The sequence below is a fragment of the Euprymna scolopes genome, chromosome 4 (genome assembly GCF_053919585.1).
Source record: "Euprymna scolopes isolate OS-2025 chromosome 4, ASM5391958v1, whole genome shotgun sequence".
Taxonomy (NCBI): Eukaryota; Metazoa; Mollusca; class Cephalopoda; order Sepiida; family Sepiolidae; genus Euprymna; species Euprymna scolopes.
The window spans coordinates 81055057-81073720 of record NC_136485.1 but is presented as its reverse complement, the minus strand read 5'-3'; the positions used below and the strand labels follow the sequence as shown (position 1 = coordinate 81073720).

Sequence of the window (18664 nt, the reverse complement as noted above, 5' to 3'; positions counted from 1 at the left end):
GCTTTTTATTGAAACCAACCGAGAGCTCTTTTTAGTATCCTCGCTGTTCCCTTAAGTGCAATTGTCTGGATCTCTTTTGCACTTGGTTCACCAAGAATATTAGTTAGGTAGGATTTCAGGTTCTTCTTCATAAGCCCTATGGTACCTATAATAACTGGTATGCTTGATATCTCGTTAAGATTCCAGTTTCTTTTCCTATCAAACATGAGACCTTGATATTTGGTCTGTTTCTTTCTTTCAGCTCAGTTTAGACCCCCAACATTATGGGCACTCACTTCAATCAAGGTTGCAACTCTCTCTGACTTATTCCATACAACTTTGTCAGGTTTCACAGAGCATTTTCAAGGTCGGTGGCTGTGGGGCTTACATGGTCGTAATATATGGTATATAAGTCATTTCCAACTCTTCTTTCAGGTTGATATTCCGAGGAGTTGCTACGTCACTGGATGTTTAATTTTGATAGTATGCATAATAACATTCGCGCTCAAATGTATAATTATATTATTCATTAATATACTAGTATATTAGGTGGATGTGAATGTTGTTGCGGAATTTTTAATTTTGATTTTAAATGATGTATTTTAAAGAAATGTTTCTTATCATGCTTTTAAGAGAGGTTTTGGTTCTATCTAATCGTTTAAATTACAATCGGTTTAAAAAAAAATGTCTCCTTTACAAAACGTTGAATACAAGATTGAAAAAAAAGCACATTCGCACAAGTTTCTTATTTCAATTCAAGCTGAAACATCTCACGATATCAACGAAGCGTTTGGCCCAAGAATCACTACTGAAAGCACAGCACAATGGTGGTTTCGTGGCGGCGACGAGAGTCTTCAAGATGATGAGCGTAGTAGTCGGCCATCAGATACTGACAACGATCAATTGAGAGCCTATGTCGAAGCCAATCCACGCACAACTATTTTAGTCATTGCTTCTGAATTAGACGTAACGATGACTTTCAGTTACTTGAGCGCGATTGGAAAAACTTGATAAATGGGTGCCTCCCGAATTGGACGACTCCCCCTCAATAAAAAAAAAACGCCGTTATGAATTGTCATGAAATGATCCATTTCTCGACAGGGTTATGATTTGCTATGAAAAATGTGTTCTTTACGACAACTGGCGTCGCTCAGCTCAGCGGCTAGTCATCGACAGAGCTTCACAACACTTACCGAAGCCAGAGTTGCAGCAAAAGCAGCTCACGCTGACTGTTTGTTGGACTCTGATCTCATCCGGTACAGTTTTTTTGAATTCAGGCGAAACCATTACGGTGGATAATTACTGTCAAAAAATGGATGAAATGCATCAAAAACTTCGACAACAACACCCAGTATTCATTAACAGAAAAAACCTCAAGTTTCCTCCACGACATGCCTGGCTGCACGTTGCTAATTCGATCCTGCAAAATCTGAACGAATTGGGCTACGAAACTCGACCTTAACCGCCATACTCTTCAGACCTTTCACCTACCAACTATCACTTTTTCAAGAATCTCGAGAACTTTCTGCGTAAGAAATGCTTAAAAAATATAAGCGATATCAAACACGTCTTGAGCGTCTTCATCACCACCAGAATGCAAGATTTTTTTGTTACTGACACAAATACATTTGCTTTGTGTTGGGAAAGTGTGTTTATTCTGATGTGCTTATTAAATATTTGTTTGAGCCGAGGTATGTTCATCTGAATTTAAGCGATAAAAACTGCAAAAACTTTCTTGTCGGCTTAATATATATAACAACTCGCACGAATACTTCATTACTTATTTAACTAGTAAGCCTAAACCTATGTCAGGTTTCACAGCAGCATTTTCAAGGTAGGTAGCTGTAAGGAATAAATATCAAGATTTAGATCACAAACCGAGTAAAATGTATGATAAGAAAGTGTTTAGCATAGTGTTGTATTCAGAATTCTAATATGGGCGCCAGCATTCGGCACCAGCTTCAAATAGTGAGGATCTGAATTAACTGATTTAATAACTAATTTTTCATGTATTTATTAATGATACCATGAGATGATTAGAAATCTTTTTTAGCTGTTAATGTATTCATCTGATTAACCTTATTCTCAAGTCATTTTAGCCCTTGTTTAATGCTGAATCACTAATAAATCTTATTTTACACCATTTTTTTTATAACTAGCCTGGGTGACCGGCGTTGCCCAGTGTTTAGAGGTGTGGGTTGAGCAAAAAAAATAATAAAAAATAAATAAATAAAAAAATAAATTAAAAAAAAATAATGTGGTAGTTGTAGACAGGCTCGGATCCGTGACGCGTAGGCGGAAAAGAAAGTGAAAGGAAACCTGACGTCTTACCCCTACTCCAGGACCCGACCGGAAGTTCGAAACGTTGAAATTAGTAAAGTCATTCCAACCGATACGATAACTTTAGACTTGTGGGCCGGCGCCGAGTCCTGCTTCAACACCCAATGTCTGCCAGCGGTCAGCTAATTGCAGCAGGGGATCATCATACTATTGAAACTACATCAAAGACGATAACCGTGGCCGAAACTTCGCTGAGGTGTGCCTGTTGTACAGCAATGCGTCTCCGATCTCGCTTGTTGAACATTGTGTCGTTTTCAGATATGATAGAAGGCTCCTATCCCCCTCGGGATTTGTACAAAACTGGGCAACTAGTAAATGGTCTGCAACATCTGCAATTGCAAAAAAAAAAAAAAAAAAAAAAAAGAAAAAAGAAAAGAAGAAACAGAAAACTAGTTTTCATCAAATGGAAGAGGAATCATGTCATCTTTTCTAGGGGGAGAATTTTATCGTCCCCCCAATCTACTTCCAAGATTTTATTTTGTCAGTATTCTTGTTCAATCTCTTCAGAAAGGTTTTCCTCTAGGTATGACAGTATTAGGGTGGAATCTGTTGGCAGCATTTTTATTCCTTTTGCTGTATCTGAAAGAATTATTTTTCAGAATTAGTTTGATGCTGTGGATAATGACACAAGCACATGACTTTAGATAAAAAAAAGACTGAGCCCATAAAAATCAATAAATGACTTAAAATAGCAAACATGCTTGTAACACGTGCTACTTAGAAATGTAAAACTCAAACGCCGAAGTTGAGAAATACGTACTTATGTATTTTTGACCCTGATTTCCGTGAGGTGGCTCGGGCTCAACCGTCTGTTGACGATAAGAATCGGAACTAGGCCGAGCGAAATAAAAGATGCTGACATAACAAACAACATTCATTACAGAAAAATAATTAACAAAAGATAAAAAAATACTACCTTAAGGTTAATCTGTATATTAATCGGATAGCGTGTCTATTATCTATTTTGTGTGTAACGCCTACGTCCTAGTGACTGTCGTTTAATTGTTATGAACTCCAATTTCTTGTAATAAATAATTTATAGCTGATGGCACTCGAGTAATCTCTTATTTTTTTTATAAATAATTTTATCAAGACATTTTCATAAGTTTTGGTTTCGGTTTCGATTCAAGCTGATGCACCCAATTCATATGGATATATTTTTATTTTTGAAATGGCAACTTTAAAATATATAAAAATCGATAAAACATTAACTCTATGATAAAATATACGAAACCTGCAATCGTACTTTACGACGGGCCTCCCTGCTAGCTTGGGTAAATACTTTTGTAGTTTTACCACAAGAGATAATTATTAATATCAGAGTGTCTCAATTTACGCTGAACATCTACAGAATGCCAACATCAATATATTACTTATGAATGAGTCCCCTGTGGAATTTCCATAGGTCCCGCTTGTATACATTATTGTTTTCTTTAACTCTTAAGAATTGTTAGAAAAAGTATGTGAATGTTTTTGTGAAAGTTTATACTGTTTATGTTTTGTTTTTTACAATTTTTCAAAGAAAAGTTTCAATATATTTTTTTTGTATATTTTTATTGTGGTAATTTCCTGTACCTACAAATAAATACATTTCAATTCCATTTTAAACCTTTAAAATATATTCCTGTACGAAAGGAGGCCCACTGTCTGAAATGAGCATTAGTACACCTCCGAGCGAAACTATAGCTTACATACGCCCTTGTCTTGACAGAACACTTCGGCAAACATGTCTTGCACATTAACTCCGAGGTTATTAGATTCCTTTCTTGGCATTAAAGCTTTTTCAGACGTATCACCGTTTGTTCAGGCGTATCTTGGAGTTTGCAAATTCTGCCATTTTCGCGTGGGAATATAAAATGGAAACTTTTTTTCATCAAATTTAGTCAAAAAGTTATCTGCTTCCATTTTAAATTTCCAATTTTCATTGGCTAATCAAACGCTTAGCCAAATAATTTGAAAGATAAAAAGTAAAATACCCCCTTCATCACCTCCAAAACTACTTAAATACATTTTTATACGCGAAAATAATAATAATAATAATAATAATAATAATAATAATAATAATAATAATAATAATAAAAAAACACTAATCGATTAGTTTTTATTTTCCTAGCGTTTTAATATTTGGACAACGCTCTGCTTGTTCCGTCGGTTCTCGTAAGCTGCCGATCGAACCCAAGCCCACGTCACGTAAATTCGTGTACAAAAGATACATGACTATCGAGAAATGTTAGTTTCTTTCAAAATTTTGGGAACTATTAGATGATAATTAATTAAAAATAAATTAAAATAAAATAAAATACGCATCAAGTGCGCTTGAAAGCCAAATCATAACGTAATATAAGGAAAATAAACAAACAGTTTACTTTTTTTATTTAACACAAATATATTTCAGAGGTATACTCCATCTTTGGTGTGTTGTTTTGTTTCTTTTTTTCCTTTTTTTTCTTTCTTGCCATGTTGCAAAGTTTGAGAAGAAGTCTGTTTGTAAGAAGTAGCGCGTTGTATCTAGCGGTTGTATTTTGAAATGTTTGAACTATGCGTAGGCAACACGAGAATAACGTCAAGAATGAGAGGTCATATAGAAACGTTGTTTTAATTTGAATAAAATAAAATCGCATCAAGTGCGCTTGAAAGCCAAACTACAACGTAATATAAGGAAAATAAACAAATATTTTACTTGCTTGAAATTTACTACAAATATATTTCAGAGGTATACTCCATTTTCAGTGTGTTGTTTTGTTTCTTTTTTTACCTTTTCTTCTTCCTTGCCATGTTGTAAAGTTTGAGAAAGAAGTCTGTTTATAAGGAGCTGCGCATATCTCACAACTCATCAGTGCCGCTAAACTAGCACCTCTCCCAAGCCGAGAACCTAGAACCATCACATTGATAAACAGCAGTTCTACCGATCGACCCACGGGAGCGGTGCCCGCAAATAATCGCCAAATGTCTATAGTGCTCAAACCGCTTATTTATAAACAAACAGCGAGCCTCGCATTATATATATAAATATATATATATATATATATGTGTGTGTGTGTATATATATATGTATATATATGTGCATGTATATGTATATATATGTGTATGCATATGTATATATATGTATATGTATATGCATATGGGTATGAAAATATATGTATATATATGTATATATATTTATATACGTATATGTATGTATATATGTATATATATATGTATATATTAATATATATATGCATATATATATATGTATATATATGTACATATATATGTATATATATGTATATATATTGTATATATCTATATATGTATATATACATATGTACATATATATGTATATATATTTATGTATCTATATATGTATATATATGTACATATATATGTATATATATATTTATATGTATATATTTATATATATGCATATATGTATGTACATATATACATGTATATACATATATATATGTACATATATACATGTATATACATATATACATACATACATATATATATATATATATATATATATATATATATATATATGTACATATATACAGTGCCACGCAAAAGTATCAGATACATTGCATTTTTCTTCATAACTTTAATTAGGGTTAAAGATTTTACCTAAAATTTGGTCAGTATATTTCTATTACTGTTCTAACTAATATTTGGGGTACTAATTACAAAATTAAAGTGTAGAAAGTTTATATTAAAAGAAAAATATAAATCAACTAACGCAAAAGTATTGTATACAATGATTTAATATTGGTTGCATAGCCTTTATTGCGTTCAACAGCTTCCAGTCGCTTTCTATAGTAGCACATATGTTTTTTGCAAAGATATGCAGGTATTTTGCGCCATTTTTCTTTGCAGAACTGTTCTAGTTGTTGAATATTTTGGGGATTCCTCTTGTGAACATTGATCTTCAATATTTTTCACAAATTTTCAATTGGGCTGAGGTCTGGAGACTGGGCCAAATAAGAACGTCAATTCTGTTATTTCTAAGCCATTCTTTGGTTAGTTTGGCAGTATGCTTGGGATCATTGTCCTGTTGAAACACGAAATTGCTATTATGTCCCAACAAATCAGCAGATTTCTGGAAGTTTTTTTCCAAAATATCCCGGTACATACGTCCATTCATTCTACCGTTGATGTTTTCTAGTTCATCAGTACCTTTGCATGAAAAAAAACCCCATAATATACTTGAATCACCGCCAAACTTTACCGTAGGAGTTGTATTCTTTTTGTTATAGGCGGTGCCATTTTTACGCCATACATGTGTGGCTGTGTTTCTTCTAAAGATTTCAATTTTCGTTTCGTCTGACCAGATTACCTTGTTCCAAAATTCTTGGGTCGGTCCCCATATGTTTTAACATAATTCAAACGTGATCTGACATATTTAAGCTTCAATAATGGAACTTTTCTTAGGAACCTTGCTACAAAACCTGCACGATTTAGAACTCTACTGATTGTATCCTTGCTCACATTAATCTTAGCCTCTCTGAGGTCAGTTTGAATTTCACCACGAGTAAGAAAAGTTTTTTTTGTACCTTTCTGCAGTTGATTTTTTTTCGTTTAATTTCCTTAGCCGACCACATCTTAGAAGATTTGCAACAGCTGCACCAGGGTTTTTTAAACTTTCTAACAACGTTTCCAACTGTATCAAGTGGTAGAGTAAGTTCCCTTGATATTATTCAATACCCCTTTTCTTCTTTGTGCTTATCAATGCCTTTTTGACGAATGTCTATTGACAACTCTTTAGTTTTAGGCATTTTTATAAATGAACTGGTTGACTTTGAAGGAATGAGTCGAAACTGGAAGAATTTTATAAAATTATTTTAATATAAAGCTCTCTGATTGGTCAATGATAACTCGTTTGTATTATTGCAACATGCTAAGCAAAAGTCATTTAAATTTATTTCAGAAAAAATAATTTTTAAAAGTATATCCAATACTTCTGCGTTTGTTAATTCATATTTTTCCTTAAATATAAACTTTCTAAACTTTGATTTTGTAATAACTACTCCAAATATAATTCAGAATAGTAATAGGAATATATTGACTAAGTTTTAGGTAAACGCTTGAACCCTAATTAAAGTTATGAAGGAAAATGTAATGTATCCAATATTTTTGCCTGGCACTATATATATATATATATATATATATATATATATATATATATATATATATATATATATATATATATATATGTATATGTATATATATATGTATATGTACGCACGTGTGTATATGTATATATATGTATATATATATGTATATATATATGTATATATGTATATATGTATATATATGCATATATATGTATGTATATATATGCATATGTATATATAGTACATATATGTATATATATATATATGTATTTCTATATATATGTATATGTATATATATGTATATGTATATGTATATGTATATGTTTATATATGTATATGTATATATATGTATATATATGCACGTATATATACATATTTAGATTTATGTATATATACACATATATATATACATATATATACATATATACATATATATACATATATACATATATATACATATATACATATATATATATAAATATATATCTTGTTAATATTTTTAATGATAATACGGTTAAATAACGTCTTCGCCTCGAAGATCATCCATATTTTTTGATATATACAATATTGTTATTTATTTTATTATTTTTAAATAGTAATATATATATATATATTGTGTGTGTATGAGAGAGATACTTTTCTACTACTACTACTACTACTACTACTACTACTACTACTACTACTACTACTACTGTTACAACAAGAACAATAATAATAATAATAATAATAATAATAATAATAATAATAATAATAATAATAATAATAATAATAATAATAAAACTAAACAAATATATCCCATAAACTGACGTCTCCCCAAAATAACACTCGGGATGACACTATCGTTGGCTAGAACTATACAACATTATTACAAAAACTAATGTCAAGGAGAAACACAATCCAGACCTCTATTCGAAAGACATGGGCTTAAGGATTATTTCAAGCGAAATTGAAGAGAAAACTTACGGTTGTTATTGGTGAACAATCAAGGTAAAATGATAACGCAAAATTAATGTAAATTCCTTGAAAAAAGATGAAGAGTCTTCGGAATATGAAGAGAGTTGTTATCACTAAAACTCTAAGCAAAATCCCTTGAACAATCACTTATAATGACTTGTATGAAAACTCTTAATGAATAATAAATAAGAATAAATCCGATGCGCTTCGATCTTACAAACCGTGTTGCATTTGCTATACGTCTGCGGAGGTTTATCATTGAAAACTAGCATCTTTAAACTACAAACTAGCTTAACTAAATTTCAAATCGTTTTTTTATCGCTGAGATAAGAAAACTAGTGTAAAACTACTGTGATGTAGATTTATTCCTTGAGTCGATGTCTTATTTGAGTCGCCCTTGACACACTATCGCAATCTGATGAGTTATTCAGTGACGTATTTTGTGATAAATATCAAAGGGTCGTTATGTGGATAAAATTCATGTCGTGAATGTATCCTTGGATCAGATCTATGTTTGAGATATTATTCAGTCGATTACTTTATTTATTGCGGACTATCATTCTCATCTTTTTTTTTTTAGTTGAGAGTAGAGATCAGGATAATAGTCCTGTTTCTGATGAGCCGTTCCACTTAGGTTAACAAATTTACCGAACTTCCATTACTATCGATTACTATATTGTCCTTTTGACTACTCTACACTCTTTAACCCTTATCCGTGAGTGGCCTATCGGCCTTGATAAGTGGTGACGTCTATGTAAAAAAAAAAGTCCGCAATAAATAAATTAATAAATAATACTCATCTCACTAATGAATTCCAATTTAATAATATACTATTCGTTCGGTCTATAACTGCATTATCTTAAGCTGTGTGTGCGTTTAGTTTTCTTCTAATGTGACATGGTTGTATTCTTGACCTAAATCAGGGTTTGATGTACTATTTTCATTTTCTTATAACTTTGTTTTTACTGGGGATGTGGCATTCTACCGGATGCAAAAATTCTCACATTAGTGCAGTTACTCCAACCGAAATATCTTTTTAAGATTCTAGCCGTCCCTTTAAGTGCAATTGTTTGTATTTCTCTTACACTTGGTTCACCGGGTATATTCGACAGATAGTTTTTGAAATTCTTTTCAATTAGCCCAGTTGCTCCAAAAATGACTGGAATGATAGATATATTCTTAAGATTCCAGTTTCCTTTCGTGTTGTACATAAGTCCTTGCTATTTGGTTATTTTCTCCCTCTCAGCTCTGTTAATGCAAGCACAATTAGGGACGCTTACTTCAACTAGCACTCCCTATTATCCCACATCACTATGCAGGCTTAATAGCCCCGTTTTCTAGGTATGTAGATGTAGGTATTTCATAGTCATAGTGGATGGTGTATGACTTATTTCCAACTGTTCTTTCTGGTAAACATGTTTCCAAAACTTGCTACTACATTGGATATTCAAGTTAGCAAAAAAATGTTATACAGAACCCCATTTTTAATTGAAACACCATTTTCCAAGTTAAGCCGTTTTTGTAACCACATTTTGTTGAGGATCCAACATCACCAATGAAAAAAAAAAGTTAATTAAATTAATTATTCCACTAATTGCATTAATTTTACATATTGTGTCACACTGATCCTCAAAAATACCATGAGAAAATTTATACCAAATTTGGAAATCAAGTGCAACTTTAGATATGTACAGAAGGACACCATAAAACATAATAATTATACCAACAAACTAAAAACATTTTCCAAAACGGATGTGCATTCCCATCTATTTTTCGGCACATCAACTCTTTTCGAGTTAATTTTGAAACACTGTTGGACTCGATGCCTATTTACGATTAATTGGACGAGATTTTCATTAATGCAATTATAAGACAATTCACTTGTTTGTTTTTTTATCAAGTCAACGTAGTTTTGATAATTATTACCTGAAATTATTACATGTTTCATTTACTAAAATAACTATTACTTAAATAATTATTGAAAAAATGCATTAGTAATGTTTAATGTTTACATTAGTAATGCGTAACTCAGTAATGTGTAAGGTAAAATAAAAAGAAATGATTACAAAGACGTTGCGACTCTTTATCTGCTCTATTATTATTTTCATAGCAAGTGCTCCTCGGAGCTTCAATCTATGCCCCCGCTCCATTGCCAAATTTTTACAAAACGCACTCGACTAGCTTCAACTATTATCAACAATTTCTTCCGTTTTCTATCTGTGCCTAAATCTAAACCCAGATTCCATGAACAAAGCTTCTTTCCTAGAACCGTTCGCTGTGGATTACTGTTTCGCTGGTCTGCTTCTCGAACAACTACACGATTGTAACCTTCAAATCCAATGTAAATAAGTTCTTGCTGAACCGTTCCCTTAAATAATCAAATTATACCTAGTTTACACCAGTAACGATTACTACACTGCCACCTTACATTCATTAACCCTTATCCTCGAATGGCCATCGGGCCTTGATAAGTGATAACTCAATTGTAAAAAAACCCACCCATTTCTAGCTCCATTCATGATCAGTATATCTTAGTATACTTATACTAAATCCATCGTTCGGCATTAAGGTTAGAGTCCACCAAATCTTGATCAATACAAGCTGGTGTATCACTGCAGTCTCTGAGATGTTCCAGCTTCCGTCTGAGATTTCCACAAGGGCGATCGCTTGTAGTTGTAGACAGCCTACCCCCGTATTCGTAGTGCAATCATTTCCTATCTGTCTGCTTGCTAATTTGGCACCTCTGACGCTTACCTTATAATTCATAAAATTAAGAGTAAAACAAATCGAACCTATTTTTGCGATTCAGAAACAAAGAAAGAAAGGGGGAAAAAACAAACAAAAAACAAAAACAAAAAAACAACGAAGAACAAAATGAAAAGAAAAAATTCTCAGACAATGTCGGGTTGGAGCAATATATTTTACGTATAACTCTTGGGATGCTGATTGTAGGATATTTAAAAATTCTAATTATGATGCTTAAATAAAACCCTGCACCCATCACACTGGAACTAGAAGACAAGTCACCCTCTTAGGCCACTTTTTCTCAACATAAAGGTATAGTTCATTTAGTTTCATCATTTATGCTTACACTAACGCTGAGTTAATCAACGTATGTTTCTGTAAGGCCTTTTCCTATACATACACTTGTGCCCGATATTATTCATACCCCTCGGATCTTTGAGATTTCTATAAGATTATTGCTCAAACCAGAAGGTAGACAATATTAAAGGGATTTCAAACAATAAATCAAGCATAAGCATTTAATTTAAACTGAACAAATAAATAAATTATGCAAGTTTGAAACATTATACAAAGAAAAACAATAATGGCACTAGTTCAAAATTATTCATACCTCTCTTACTAATAGTCAATAGCATGCCCTTTATTCTTAATAACTGCCTGTAACCGTTTTGGATATTTATCAACAAGGTTTTTACAAGCATCAACACTGATTTTTGACCATTCTTCAATGCAGTAGTTCTCCAAATCCCTCAAATTTCTAGGTTTCCGCTTTTTAACCTCAGTTTTCAATATGTGCCAGAGGTTTTCGATATGGTTCAGGTCGGGACTCTGGCTAGGCCATTCCAAAACATTAATTTGATTATCCTCAAACCATTTCTTGACTATTTTGGCAGTATGTTTTGGATGATTATCCTGTTGAAGGACCCAGTTTGGTCCTAAATGGAGCTTCTCCGCATCCTGTCTAATGTTTTTCTGGAGTATCTCCAAATATTGCTCCTTCTTCATGGTTCCATCTATCTTGGCCAAACTACCTGGACCACTAGCCGAAAAGGAGCCCCAAAACATTAGGCTACCACCATCATGTTTCACCGTGGGTATGGTGTTCTTTGGGTTGTAAGCTTCTTCTTTCTTCCTCCAAACGTAAGAAGCATCCATATGGCCAAACAATTCAATTTTTGTTTCGTGAGTCCACAAAATACTTGAGAAAACGGACTCTGGAGAATTCACATGGTTCCTAGTAAACTTTAGACGTGCTGCAAGGTGTTTTCCGGTGTGCAATGGAGTCCTTCTTGGTCTTCTTCTTTTCAGACCATTTTCATGCAGAGTCCTTTGCAATGTTTGCCTTGATATTTTTATGCCAGAAGACTCCAGATTTTCTAAAATGTCCTTAGTAGTGGTGGTTGGATTTGCATTAACACTTCTTACAATATTCCTGGTGGCTCTAGCAGACAGTTTCCTTTTCCTTCCTCTACCAATCAAGTTGTTTGTTGTGTGGTGGCTCTGGAATTTTTTGATGATGCTCTGTACTGTTGCTGTAGGGACCTCAAATTTCTTGGAAATTGACTTTTAACCTAAACCATCCTTATGTGAATTCGCAATTTTAGTCCTAAGATCATTATTAAGCTCTTTTTTCTTCCCCATTCTAATAATTTTTATTCTTTTATTGGTTTTCAGTTGATATCATTTTAATTTCTGAAAAATGCAAAAAACGAAATGAAATTAATCAAAGGTTGTATAAAAGCATTCAAAATAAGAATCAAACGGGAAACAAACAGTCAGAAACTCGATTAATACTGAAAAAATAAGGGGGTATGATTATTTTTGAACATTGCAGATTTTATAAATAGCTGTATATTTCTTTTATTACAAGTATCCCGAGATTTTAAAATGACGAAAATGATCAGAAGAGGTTTATTAAGAATATGTATCAATATGGACGTAAACAATAAATTCTAACAAAGTTACACCTAATAAACTCAATTTTCAAGGGGGGGTATGAATAATATCGGGCACAACTGTATATATAGAGTATTTAGTTCTCACTGCAAGAATTGTACCACCTGGGTCGGAGAGTGGGATCGAGAAGTCAGTGCTTCCGTGGAGGAGCACTATGACCTGCAAAAAGTGCCTGGTCAGCCCCTTCGGCATTCCCAGGTAATGGTAACTCCTTCTCAAAGAGATAAGTCAAAGCCTGGGAGAGTAGAACTACACAGAACCAAAAGGTTTCCTTCAGTCTTGACAGACTATGGATAACCACAGTAATGGTGCCTGCGCATGAAACTTTTGTGGCAAGAGTTGCGCAATTACCAACCACACCTCTCCTGAGTCGACATTGTTGAATACCAGTGGCAAATGGAGGTAACTGGTAACAATGCCGAGATATGTGGAAAGCACATACAGCGCCTAGAATTCCCAAATGATCAACCATCTCGTACTAGCCAGGCTCGACGTTGCTTAACTTTGGTGATATGACGGGAACCGGTGTGTTAACATGATTCTGCCGAACCAGCACTGCACTGTAATCAACAAGAAGCAGATGATTGCAGGAATGCTCTAATCTTGAAAAACAAAAACCAAAAACCAAAAAAAAAACAAAACATTTTGATTGTTCTAATCAACCCTAATTTCAAATTACGATGTTCACGGCGCCTTACTAAGTTTCCGTGCATTATTCTCACTCTTGCTGTTGTTTTTCCTTTCGATATTTATTTTATATGATATTTATCCACTCCGCGTTTGTTTTCCTGTCTGTCGGATGTTTTTCATTCTCTCTATTTCGCTATCTTTTTATATCTGAAAATAATAAAGAATAAAATAAATCAATTGTTGGCAATGATTTATTGTAAACAAAAGGGAATATCACCACAATTGTTAATTCTATTTAATTCAAATCTGGAGAGAGAGAGAGAGATAGTGAAAGAGAGGCATATATTGTGTAGAAATAGACTTACTTTATTAAAATTGAAATCGTCTCGCACACTCGCATTTTTTTTTTTATCAAACAATCCAACTTTAGTTAATTAAAAAAAAATAATAAGTGTGGTAAGATAAAATGAACACTGCTTTGAAGAAAGATGTCGACTGTATTGATTTATTTTGTATTTTTGAAATACTGAGATTTCTATTGCTGTTAAGAAAACTCGCGAGAAATATTCTAAAAATGGCGACAATGTAAGAATATTATTTTTAAAGCGTTAGTAGCAGGAGTAGATATAAAATAAACCCGAGGCGTTAAATGGCACACTCATTATTCGAAACTAATTACCGGCACCAGAATATTAACAAAAATATCCAATAGCATAAAAAAAAGAAGAAAAACAACAACAAAAAAAAACAGCGCTTCTACACTATTAAGATTAAATTTCGAAAATCGTAATACTGAATTTAACATGAAAACAATGGTATCTACGTATTTCTCGTATTTTAAGATGATTATATCCAAAAAATTACGAAAATTGATAAGGTAGAAAATTATTTACTAAAGGGAATAAAAAATAGAATTTAATGAAAACGATCGTAAGACACAGGAGAGTTCAAAAGGGAGGTAATTTTCCGTTTCGATTTAAACAAGATAGCTGCAATTTTTCACCTGCTACTACGATTAAAGTTTAAAAAAAATAATTCAGTAATATTCAGGTACTTCCGATGCAGAATTTGGAAGCTACCATTGTAACTTATGAGAATTGCAAAAAAATAAAAAAATAAATAAAAAAAAATAAATTAAAACCATTGTTTTTTTAATCTGAAAACTTTATTTATCGACAACAAAATTTCGTCCAAATAGTGTAGAAGCGCCCAAAAATATTTAAATAATTTAAAGGAATTTTTTTTACTAGAACCTCACCACTTTTCACTTTACGAGAGTAAGAATGAATGAGAATTAAGTTACCGGTGAGACAATGCCGTGATTATTGGTATCGAGCAGAATATCATTTAAGAGGAGGATTTTTTTCTCCACAATATTTGCAGATATTGAAATGTGTGATAGTACGATTCTAATATTTTTCGCGATTCTGATACAATTCTTGATTCCGATACTAAATTCCCGATTCGGATGCTTTATAAATCTCTAAATATTTAACTACAAAGTTGCTACCTCCCCATTACCGTAAAAACACGTTAAATGCGCACATATTTTCTCAAACGTAAAAGTACACTTGCGAGGGATGATCTATATATTTTAGCTTTACCCGTAGTTTAAAATCAATAAAGATATATTTTTTTTATTATTACTACAAGCAGTGGATAGTTTTCTTTTAAGCAAAAGCAAATAAAAAAGATAATGAAAGGAATCGTTTTTGGCATCAGAAAATATATACAATATTTTCTGATTCCGATACCCCCAAAACTTCCGATTTTTATGATTTGATTAATCGTCTAAACACACATTGAAATAAAAGCAAACGTTCCAGTTAAATAATCACATTCTGAGTTTATCAATACATTTCAATAGAGTCCATAATTCATTTTATTGCAATGAAAACGGCCGACACTCATAATCCTATATGGTTGCAGTTGAAATAAAAACCTATCATCGTCCGACAAAATTCTGGGACTGCCCTTCACCACAGACATGTAATGGAAGACTTACATCAGATACATTGCCAAAATCACTGAAAAAATGGCAGGATCGTTTTACCACCCCAGAAAGCAACCCTCTACCTGTACAAGAGTCAGATAGTCCTAAGATTGAACACTGTTGCCACATCTGGGATGGAGTTTCTAATGTTAGGGAGAGGTGCGAGCGACCTAATGTCCACGCAAAAGAAAAAAAAAAATGGAATCCCCGGGCTTGTAGCGACCTGGATCCATGACGTCAAATCGGTCATGGGTCAGACCGAAAACCAGCGAAAAGTGTAAATACAAGCTGGCGAAGAACTAAGTTAGGAGGTCGAAGAGACATCAATAAAAGAGAAAAGATAAACAAAGGAAGAGGCAGCCAGTCAGAGAGGCGGACAGCTGAGGGACAAAACTTGTCACAGTTCGCGACCATTCCTACTACAAACCCCCATCGTAAAATAAACTAAGTCTGTTTTTATAAACAGCGTCTCGTATTCATTGATAACTGAATTAACTGTCCATTTAATCGCTAGATGATCACCAGCCAGACGTCTATGTAACACTAAGAGTACATTTTCCTACCTTGACAACGTACAAAACCGTCTTCAAAATTTAGCTGGTGAGAACCTTTTCACCTACTTACTCCCTCTTTTTCGCAGAATACACATTGCGAGTCCGTCTTTGCTCTATATAGTATACTAGGTGCTCGACTGAGCGTTAATCTGTGCCCTCCCTGTAAAACGTTCGCAACAATCTAGCTACAACAGCCGTCAACAACTTCCCTCACTATATGTGCCTAAAACTAAGCGAAAATTCCATGAACAGAGTTTCTTTCCTAGAAACTGTCCGTGGTTATTTTCGAATCTAATGTAAATAAATTATTGTTGAGCCGTCCTTTTAAATGATCAATCTCTACCCAAGTTCCACCATTACTGATCATGGTGTCTTACAATCAACCTAACACTTATTAATCCTTATCCTAGAGTGGCTTTTGGATCTTGATAAGCGGGGCAACCCCTCTCCATCCCAAAACACGTTCGCCATGAGATCATTCCGGTTATTCAGGGTTATAGGTGGTATCCAGACTTTTGGGTAATATCCAATATTGCAACACCATTCTTACATGAATATGCCGTTTTTGTAACCATAACTTAAATCCCGAATTTAAACACACTTGTAACACTATCATAAAACTCAATGGTCTATTGTTCAAAGACCTTCTCAAGATGATAACTAAGAAGAAAAACATAGAAGCTAAAATTTAAAGTACGCGACGCGTCTATCACATGCTTCATTGTTAGACTCCTATTTGACAGAATGAGATATGGTTCGATTTTATACTATATATATATATATATATATATATATATATATATATATATATATATATATTCAGAATATGAAAGATTATATAATTATTTCCACAGCCAAACAACGCTGCTGCTTCCAAGGGCCATGACAACCAACAAAAACTTTAGTAACTTTCATTTTCTATATTTATAGCTTTTTGTTTGTTGGCTGGCATGGCTCTTGTAATCTGTGGCGTTGTTTAGCTGTGAAAATAATTATATATATATATATATATATATATATATATATATATATATATATATATATAAGGCTTATATGTTTACACATAATACTAAGGGTATTAATTACATAAATAAATAACGAATAGGACCTTATTAATATTAAGGTACTAATAATAAAAGTCTTATTCGTGGACTGAGAAACTTAAAAATATGGTTATTTCGCTGATGGAACCAAGTTATGCAAAATTATAATCGATGAACAGTTATATACTTGTATGCTAACACCGGGGAAGTGGGGGCTAAAACAATTGTACATACTGTGTTACCAATAAAAGACCAATATATATATATATGTATGTGTGTGAGTGTGTGTGTGTGTGTGTGTATATTTGAGTGAATCCTCACAGGAATTACCACTCCCGTTGGGAGGAGGTTAGTTCATTGCCGACTGTCTTTTATTGTCGATTCTACTTCTTCCTTTGGAACTGTTTTTCTCTGCATTTCAGCATTGTCTACATTTCACAGTTCTGGCAAGCACGTTATCAAGAAAACATACAGCGCTCCATTTTCGAACTTATTTTAAGATTAGAAGAATCCTCGTGGCAAAACATGTTAAATTAAGTTACTGAACAAATCAGTTTTGTTTCTCTGTTATGCTCCATTACGAAGAGTAAAATAAAGATACAATTATACCAAAACTTACGTCTAGAATCCCTCTTCCAATTTTGATCAAAATCCATTACATATTTCTAGTTCTAGAACAGTTCTATAATTTACAGCGTTGCATATAACGTTTGAAAAAATATTTTTGGGGTACAAATTTGGAGAGGCCCACATTCTAAATGTCAAATCTTACAAAATATAATGCGCATATGTTACTCACCTGTTTGACGAGAATATATTGTCTATAAATCATAATAACCTGCTCAGTTGTTTAGGAGTTTAACCATGTCCAAACGCATTTTATTTCTTTTTGGTGAATTGATTTTTCTATTTCTTCTGATGAGTTAATAGCAAAATGGATTAACTGATTAATATAATAATTAAGTGATTGACTTTGTGCTACGAAACAGATTGTGTCAAGAAGTGGAAATATCAACTGAATAAAAGGAATAAATTGTAAGATGGTCAACACCGTGAAATTTGGAATATAGACTTTTGCCATTCATTCATTATATGCCATGCAATTACATTGAGTTTCTTAAATAAGAATTGGTACATATATAAAGAAAATATAAGTGAAAAAAGAATATTTCTACATATATATATATATATATTTCTGTATTTCTGAATATAAATATATATATAAATATATATATATAAATATATAAATATATATATAAATATATAAATATATAAATATATATAAATATATATATATATATATTTATATAAATATATATATATAAATATATATATATATAAATATATACATATATTTACATATATTTAAATATATATACA

At 32.7% G+C, this 18664-nt stretch overlaps 1 long non-coding RNA gene across 1 annotated transcript in view; it reads right to left on the bottom strand.

Moving 5' to 3' along the window:
• Positions 1 to 2709: 2709 nt before the first annotated feature.
• LOC145268494 (uncharacterized) overlaps positions 2710 to 18664 on the bottom strand; it is a 411558-nt gene continuing 395603 nt past the window's right edge. Inside the window, exon 2 of the long non-coding RNA XR_013864901.1 lies at positions 2710 to 2898. This is a non-coding gene — a long non-coding RNA (uncharacterized LOC145268494). The remainder of the gene's footprint in view (positions 2899 to 18664) is intronic.